The sequence below is a fragment of the Rhinolophus ferrumequinum genome, chromosome 19 (assembly GCF_004115265.2).
Source record: "Rhinolophus ferrumequinum isolate MPI-CBG mRhiFer1 chromosome 19, mRhiFer1_v1.p, whole genome shotgun sequence".
In the NCBI taxonomy this organism is placed as follows: Eukaryota; Metazoa; Chordata; class Mammalia; order Chiroptera; family Rhinolophidae; genus Rhinolophus; species Rhinolophus ferrumequinum.
In genome coordinates, this window is record NC_046302.1 from 4,054,352 (window position 1) to 4,064,251 (window position 9,900).

General features: G+C 40.9%; 1 non-coding gene across 1 annotated transcript; it reads left to right on the forward strand.

The window, feature by feature from the left end:
- The first annotated feature begins 838 nt into the window (after positions 1-838).
- LOC117012013 (U6 spliceosomal RNA) lies at positions 839-945 on the forward strand. The gene has a single exon (XR_004421092.1). It is a non-coding gene; the product is annotated as a U6 spliceosomal RNA (small nuclear RNA).
- Positions 946-9,900: the final 8,955 nt, after the last annotated feature.

Genomic DNA, 9,900 nt, shown 5'->3' on the forward strand with positions numbered 1-9,900 from the left:
TAGACATCAAATCACAGATTCAAGAATCTCATAGAATAACAAGCGACATAAATACTACTTCTACTACTACTACCACTACTACTACTACTACTGCGAAGAAAACCCAGAGATTAACAGCAGGCATATTTTATCCAAATTTCTGAAAATAAAGATAGAGAACACTTTGGAGGTAACTAAAGAAAAGGATACATTACATACAGAGAAAGAAAGATAAGAATTTAAGCAGACTTCTCTTCAGAAACCACTCAAGTTTAAAAATAATGGTATTATATCTTTTAAGTACTGAAAAAAAAAGCTGTTAACCCAGAATTCTATATCCCAAAAAAAGATGTTTTTCAAAAATGAAGGAGAAATAAGGACTTTCTCGAACAAACAATAATTGTGGAAATTTATTGCTGTCTACTTTACAAGAAATATGAGTAATAAAGTTTTTCTGGCTGAAGAAAAATTATTTTAAGGGAAACTTGGATCTTTACAAAGACATGAAGTGCAATAGAAATGAAATACATGAAGGTAAAATAAAATTATTTTTATCTTATTTTTGTTTTAAAAGATAGCAGTCTATAGCAAAAATAGTAGTAATGTATTTTGTGTTTAAATGATACACAAAAGTAAAAGTTATGACAACAATAACACAAAGGTTGGGAGGCAGCAAATGAAAAATACCATTGTAAGATCATTACAGTATGTTTTAAATGGTATTATATTATATGAAGGTAGACTTATTGGATAAAATTTGTATATTTTAAACTCCAGGGCAAACACTAAAAGTGTTTAAAGGGATATAAATAAAAATTTAATAAAGAAAATAAAATGGAATTAAAAAAATAACCCAAGAGTACTCACTTTGGCAGCACACATACTAAAACTTGAATGATACAAGGGAGATTAACATGACCCCTGTGCAAGTATGACATGCAAGTTCATGAAGTGTTCCATATTTTTATGATGTTTTAATATAGTAGAGACGTACGAATTAGTATCCTTTTCAATTAATGTTGTTTGTGAAGTTTATCTTCACATTGTTGTGGGGAGCCATGATTTCTTGTTTATTCTGTAACCTTGCAGACTGGCTCAGTTTTTAGTTCCTGAGGCATTGTCTCTGCTTACACCTGGAGGGTGCTTGCAAGCTGCTAAGGAATGAGGTGGGAACGGCCAGTTCCAGGACACAGATCACTGATGATTATCAGGGTAATTGGTGGGCTTTGTCATTGAGATAATGACTTTGGGAAAGTTTCAGTGAGTCTGTAGTTCATATGTAAAAGTTGCAAATTTTACTTTCAATGAGGAAATGCTCACTCGTGATTGTTAAGCTGCACGTACACAGGTGGTTTACATTGGTAAAGGAAAGTAAACTCCGCGCTTCAGGATCACTGAAGACCGGCCGCATCATCATTTTGTGTGAGTGTCTTTTTTCATTCCCACTCACCCATTCAGGAACTGTTCGATTTGTGGCGGCTGGTACACCACACGTTGTTCCTTATTATGCATAAATATAATCTTATACCTGTATAATATTCCATCATTTACTCAACTACTCCTCCAGTTATCTTTCTATATTATGAATAATACTGGAACTTATTTATATTGAAATCTGAAGTTTTGGAAAAATAAATAATGTCATTTTATTACTTGTGAAAAAAAAAATAACCTAAGAGAAGTTAAAAGAAAAAAAAAGGATTTCCCAAAAAAAGAACAAATTTAACAGGGAAAAGAGCTAACAAGATGGTAAATGTGGTAGGCAGAATTCTAAGATGATCCCCCAAGATTTCTTGTTCCTGGTATACAAACATCTTCTCCTAGTTATTCAGCTAAACAGTAATCTAGGTGCTGCTTGAAGGGATTTTGCTGATGTAACTAATACCCATAACTAGTTATCCCTGAGGTAGTGAACCTATCCTCAATGAGTCAGACCTAATCTGTTGCTACTTAAAGGGGTAGGGATCTTCCAGATGAAAGAGACGCAAAGTATGAAAGAGACTTGACATGAGAGAGATTCACCTTTGGTGGTTTAAAAACAGGCAGACCCCCAAACCCATAGATAGTGGTTGAACAGTAGGAGAGACACCTCACTGGCAGAGGTTCCCACAGAAGAAGGAGGGGTCCCAGGCCCACACTGGGCTCCCCAGCTCGGGCCTGTGCCAGAAAGAGAAGTTCCCACAGCATCTGGCAGTGAAAGTCAGTGAGGAGTCTGTCTGCCTGTCCCAGTGAGAAGGAAGGCACCTGAAAACTTAGACACCCTCATAAAGAGATTGCACACAGACTCACTCATTTGCAAACACTCACCTGGTCTGTGGTGGAGGGGCAGCAATTCAAGAGGCACCGGAGACTGTGGGGAAAGACTGAGTTGTATGGTTTCAGGACAAAGGCTGGAGGGACAGGAGCCATTATCCCTATGGGGAACCTGCCTCACAGGTAGATTACAGGACAGCGTCATCTGTTTTGTGTTGAAACCCCCCACAAAGGGCCAAATCTGAGACCACATTGATCTGGTTAAATATGTGTGTGTGCACCACATTATTGATGGTCTGGGTCACTGCCCCACATAGCTAGCACTTCAACGCCCAGGACACTCTTGATTACTGAATGGCAGGCTCTGTCCCACAAGCTGCAGAAGCCTTTTACAGCAGTGGCCACCCTGAGGCAGCCCGGGGAACTTTTGGTGGTGGGCAGTGACCCAAAACCTGCACTGCAGTCTTTTTTGGGCAGCTCTCAAGGATTTGCCAGCCTGAAGTGAGCGGTCGCTGGCTTCAGTGTTTTAAGGACATTTTGTGAAGTGGCCACAGGCCAGGCACTGGTGCAAGAACTGAACCTGCATTAAATTTGTAAAAACCATCGGACATGTATTCTGACTCCCTGGACCCTGCCCTGCCCAGCTAGTTCTGCATTGCTGAAGGACTCTCAACACTGGTTCTACCAGCCCAGTCTGTGCACCTAAGGAGGCTTTTTCAATAGCTGAGCCTTATGAGCAAACAGCAGCTAGCAATAGGCCTAGGTAGCCCTGGGCCTTTTGCTAAGGTATCTCAGGCCAAATACTGGTGACAGCCAGCCTCAGTTCGTGACGAGGCCTTCCTCTCCCTACATCCCGATGCAGCACAAGCAGCAACCAACCACATATAGCTTTGTGGATCCTAACAGGTAGCCATAGGCAAGGCTGAAATTAGCCTGCATGAGAGTCCCACCCAAAAGACACCAGAAACAACACACCCAGATGCCAGCTTCAGACTATACCAGAGCACTACCTGGTTAGCTCCACAAGTGGCACACCCAAAGGGATTCTCAACTGGCACAAGAGCCCACAGAAGTGAATATTCCTCTGAGGGGTCAGCCCCCACACAGCAGCTGACACACTGTGAGGATAGCCAATTCAGTCAGTCAGCCTGGGAATCAATCTTATCCACTGATATGCCAAAAGCAATCAAGGCTTAACTACAACAGGAAAACACACACAACACAAGAGGGACACTCCTGGAACACACACACAAGAGATCAGGAAGATTGCTCCAATGGACCACACAGGACACATACTACATAAGGCCACACAACAAAGACTGAGAGACACAGTTGATCTAATTCATAGAAACAAACACAGAAAGGCAGCCAGAATGAGGAAACAAGGAAATATGTCCCAAATAAAAGAATAGGAGAAGACATCGTAAGAATGGCGGCAGTGAGATGAAATTCTTGAGATCCTTTCTGGAACTTACTACAAATTGAACATCTATAACCCATCAAAAGAGTCTCTGCTCATCACACAGAACAGCTAAGAGACTCGCATTAGGATTACTTGAAGGTAGGCAACCTGGAGAGCAGGGGAAGAGGGAAGGGAGCAGTGTGGAGATGCACTACGCTTCTGCAGCTGTGGAGATGTGGGAGCTCCAGGACACAGACCAGAGATCACAAGAGCCAGGCAGTGAGTTCTTTCCCTGTGTCCCACAGCTGATCTCTCTTGCTGAGAGGTCAGCATATCCAGTGTTTGAGGCAATAACCTCAGCTGAGATCTCCAGCTGGGCCCTAGGTTGGACAAAAAGCAAACACCATACCTGGGCCCGTACCCCCACTCTCCCACAGCTCTTCCACCCCCTGCCCTTCCAGAGTCTCAAGCTGGTTCCTGAACTGAGGAATAGTGTCAAATTACAGAGGAGATGTAGCGCTCAGGATCTGGAAAAAGCCAGTTTGCAGCTGTGACCTAGGGAAGAAGGAGGGCAGGAGAGGGAAGACACCTCACTTACCAGCCCCCACCTTTCCTGGGCTGCTTGCTGCAGGTAATTACAACTGCGGAGACATACACAGGGCTCAGCAGCTGGTGGCAGAGGCAGCTCTGGGCTTTCAGCAGCTCGGAAATCTCTCATCCTCCACACCGTCTGACAGAAGAAGTACCCTAAGACTCAGGAGACCTGGGTATAGGATATAAGCCCACCTCCCAGTGGCTGGCTGTGGTGCTCTAAGCGTGCATTTGGACATGCGAGAGCAGAAACTGTACTGACTTTGTAAAAACTATCAACCACACCCTATAGGCCCACTCATCTAGAACTGCAGTGCCAGGGTCACTCTGGACACCTGGTGGCTGGCTATACCCCCACAAGACACAGTCTTTGTACAGCAGAGGACAACCTGGAGATTGCTTTGTGGGATCAAGTGAGACTGGCACTTCATTTTTTTTGTTTTCTTTTTCAGTATTACTATCATTTTTAGCATATATATGTGTGTGTGTGTGTGTGTGTGTGTGTGTATGTGTGTGTGTATGCTAAAATGATAGTATATATGTATATATATGTGTATATATATATATATATATATATATACACACACACACACACACATTTTCCCCTTTCTCTCTTCCTTTTCCTTTTCCTTTTCCTTGTCCTACTTTTCCTGCTTCTTTCCATTCTTCTGTACTGATTTTTTCCCCTTTGGTGTTGCTATTTTTGTTTCTTTTTTTTTTTTAGTTTTGTTTTGTTTTATACTTTTGATATTTTTGCCTGTGTTGAGTGTTGGTTATTGGTTGTTTTTACATGTGAGTGTATTTGTTTTTTTCTTTTTTGCTGTTGTTGTCATGCTTGCTGATTTGTTTTATTCTGAAACTGCCCTATACCAGGGTCGAGCCCAAGAGATACAAGATTAAACACACCCAGAGGCCAACTCCAGACAAAACCAGAGTATTACTGGGTTTGACCTACAACTGACACACCCACAGGGAACTCTCTACAGACACAAGAGTACATAGGAGCCAAGACTCATCTGAAGGGTCAACCCTCACATAGCAGCTCATACACTGTGGGCATAACCAATTCTCAGAACTAGTCAGCCTAGGAGTCAATCAACCTACTGACAAGTCATAAAACAATTAAAGCTCAACTTTCACAGGAGAATACATAAAACACAAGCATCACATCTGGAGCACATGCACAGGATAATAGGGAAGCAGTGCAAGTAAAATATAAAAGACACATACTACATAAGACCACACAACAAAGACTGAGAACCCTAGGGGATCTACCTAACACATCAAAGCAAACACAGAGAGTCAGCCAGAATAAGGAAATAAAGAAACATGTCCCAAATAAAAGAACATAAGAAATCTAAAGAATTGAAACCAAATGAAATAGAGGTGACCAACCTATCAGAGACAGAGTTGAGAACACCGATGATAAGAATGTTTAAGGAGCTTAGTGAAGAAATAAAGAAAGAGAGAAATCATAAAGAACAACCAGTTAGGACTAAAGAACAATAATTGAAATAAAAAACACACTTGAAGAAATTACCATCAGGTTATATGAGGCTGAGGATCGAATCAGCAATTTAGAAGACAAGATAGCACAGATCACCCAAAGGGAGCAACAAAAAGAAAAAAGAATAAAAAACAATGAAAATGGTTTAAAAGACCTGTCGGGTAACAAAGTGCAACAACATGCACCTCATAAGAATTCCAGAAGGTGCAGAGAGGGAGCAAGGGATTGACAACAGAGTTGAAGTAATATTAACCGAAAACTTCCCTAACCTGGTGAAAGAAATTGACATACAAGTCCAGGAAGTGCAGAGAGTTCCAATCAAGATGAACCCAAACAGGCCCACATCGAGACACCTTATAGTTAAAATGGCAAAGGTTAAAGATAAAGAGAGAATCCTAAAAGCAACAAGAGAAAGACAGCAGGGTACATACAAGTGAACTCTTATAAGACTGTCAGCTGACTTTTCTACAGAAACTTTGCAGGCCAGAAGGGAGTGGGAGGAGGTATTCAAAGTGATGAGAAACAAAGCCCTACAAACTAGATTGCTTTATCCAGCAAGGCTATCATTTAAAATTGAAGGAGAGATAAAGAGCTTCCCAGAAAAGAATAAGCCAAAGGAATTCATTACCACCAAGCCAAAAATGCAGGAAATGTTAAAAGGGCTTCTGTAAGCAGAAGACAGATGAAAATAATCTAACGAATGAAGACTAGAAATACAAATAACAAAATGGAAATAACCACGTACCTATCAATAATCACTTTAAATGTAAGTGAATTAAATGCTCCAATCAAAAGACATAGGGTTGCTGAGTGGATAAGAAAAGAAGACCCTTACGTATACTGTATATAAAAGACTCACTTCAGATCAAAAGACACACACAGGCTGAAAGTGAAGGGGTGGAGTAAGATATTTCATGCAAATAAAATGAGAAAAAATCTGTGTAGCAATACTTATATCTGACAAAATAGACTTTATTTTTTTCAAAATAGACTTTAAAATGAAGAATATATTAAAAGACAAACATCGGCACTACATAGTAATAAAGGGATTGATTCTACAAGAGGACATAACCTTAGTAAACATCTATGCATCCACCATAGGAGAACCTAAATATATAAAACAGATATTGATTAACATAAATACAGAGATCAATACACTATCATAGTAGGGGACTTAAACACACTACAGGCAATGAAGGACAGGTCCTCCAGACAGAAAACAAATATGGAAACAGTGGTCTTAAATGAGACATTGAAACAGTTGGATCTAACAAAGCTGCAGAATACACATTCTTCTCAAGCGTACATGAAACATTTTCCAAGATAGACCACATCTTAAGCCACAAAACAAGTCTCAATAAATTTAAGAAAATTGAAATCATATCAAGCATCTTCTCTGACCAAAGTGATATGAAATTAGAAATCAATTACAAGAAAAAACTGGAAGACACACAAATACATTGAGGCTGAATAACATGCTACTAAATAATGAACGGATCAACAATGAGATCAAGGAAGATATCAAAAGATATCTCGAGACAAACAAAAATGAAAACACAATGACCCCAAATCTATGGGATGCAGTGAAAAAGACATAAGAGGGAAATTCCTAGCAATGCAGGCCTACCTAAAGAATCAAGAAAAATCACAAATCAACAGTTTATCCTTACACTTAAGTCATCTGGAAATAGGACACCAAAATAAGTCCAAAGGGAGTACAAGGAAGGAGCTAATAAAGATGAGAGGGGAAATAAATGAAATAGATACCAAAAAACAATACATAAGATTGATGAAACTAGGGGACACGTCACCAAAATGGCGGCATGAGGTGAGCCTCTGTAAATCTACCCTGGAATTCACAACAAATCGAACAACTATAACTCCGCAAAGGACTCTCTGCACAGCAGACAGGCAAGATGAAGAGGCCCACTACTGAATTCACCTAAAGGTGGGCGAATCTCACGAGGGGGGGACCAGGGAAGGTAGAAGTGCGGAGACGTAGAAACACGGGCGCAGGATGCAGACCTAGCTCAGTGCTCCGAGCTCGCTGCATCCCGGAACTACCTCAGCTGCGGGAGAGGGAAGAACTCAGACTGCTAGGGCTCCGTTTATGGCCCACAGAGCTGAGGGGACAGCATATAACACAGCTGAACCCAACGCTCACGGCAGAGACCTCGGAGCAAGGACTGAGGGAAGAAGGCTGAAAACGGTGGTGTAAGCCCTCACTGCCAAGCAGAGAATGGAAGCCTTAGGCACTGAGACTAGCTGCCCCCTCCTTATGCTCCCAGAGCTCGACCGGCCCCCACCTGCCTAGTGCTAGAAGCAGAACAATAGCGGTGTCAGATAAAAAGAACAGAATATTTGCTGTTCTGAGAATTGTGGTCCACAGACACAGATTCGCAGCCCAACTAGTTCCGGCAAACGCGAGGGAGCTGTGGAAGCAGGACCGGCTGTGGTGGTGGTCGCCGCCATTGCTCTGGAACAACTCTCACAACTCACCTCACCCCTACCCCCACCTATCTGGGCGGATCCCTGCAGGAGTAAACAGAACTGCTGAAACATACAGGCTCTGAATCTGGTGCAGGAAGAGCTTTGGAACTTCAAAAGCTCTCCGCATACCCACACGGACACTGCGCCCTGTGACCCAGGCGAACTATTAACAGAAGAGAAGCCCATCTCCCACGGAATCCTCCCATTGTGTGAGAAGCTGGAATGGTGCAGAGAAAACATAGCACTACACTGTCAGAGAGAGAAAAAAGGCTGTAGTGGAAGAGAAAATAAAATATTCTACCAACAAGTATTGGAAAACAAAAGAAAGACCTCTTCCTATGAACCTGTTACAGAAGCATCTACTCTTGCAGATGTCTAGGAAGAGAAATAATAAATCTGTAGTTCCCATGAAAAACCAAGGCAACAAGTCAGCTCAGAAAGAATGAGAAAAGTCTCCAGAAAAGGAAATTAAAGACATGGAAATCTGTGACTTAAATGACAGAGAATTCAAGATTGCAGTTCTGAAAAAACTCAACGAGATGAAAGAAAACACAGAAAGGCAGTTTAATGAACTCAGAAACACAATCAAAGAACAACATGAGCATTGTACGAAAGAGATTGAAACTTTAAAAAAGAACCAAATAGAATTTCTGGAGATTAAGAACTCAATAGAAGAAATGAAGAATGAAATAGCCAGCTTAGGTAGTAGAGTTGACCAGATGGAGGAAAGAATCAGTGACATAGAAGATAGAAACCTGGAAATGACATGGATGGAAGAAGAAAGAGAATTGAGACTTAAAAGAAATGAAAGAACTCTACAAGAACTTTCTGACTCCATCAGAAAGAGTAATGTAAGAATAATGGGCATACCAAAGGAGAAGAAAGAGAGAGGGAACAGAGAATATATTCAAACAATTTGTCGATGAGAACTTCCCAAATTTGTGGACAGAACTGGATCCTCGAATCCAAGAAGCAAATAGAACACCTAATTACCTCAATCCCAACAGGCCTTCTCCAAGGCACATTGTATTGAAGCTGTCTAAAATCAACGACAAAGAAAGAATCCTCAAGGCAGCCAGGAAAAAGAAGATGGTAACCTACAAAGGAAAGCCCATTAGATTATCATCAGATTTTTCAGCAGAAACTCTACAAACCAGGAGGGAGTGGAAACAAATATTCAAACTATTGAAAGAGAGAAATTATGAGCCAAGAATAATATATCCAGCAAAGATATACTTTAGATATGAAGGAGGAATAAAGACCTTTCCAGACATACAGAAGCTGAGGGAAATTTATAATACACAACCTGCACTACAAGAAATACTAAAGGAGGCTATTCGACCACCATCAACAGGGACAATTTGTGGCAAAAAAAAAAAAAAAAGGGGGGGGGGGAGAGTAAAGGCCTGAACTGGAATATTGGAATGGAGAAAATAAGCATGCTGAAGAAAATGGAATACACTAAATATCAAATTTTTTTTTACATAAACATAAGGGTAACCACTTAAAAAAAATTCAGAATTGAAATATATACTGTAATAAAAGGTAAACAGAGGGAAACATCATAGAATACCACCACACGGAAGTAATAGACAACAACAAAAAGGCAAAGAAACAATGGAGACACAGCCTTACCAGAAAATTAAAGATAGAATGACAGGAAATCCTCACATATCAA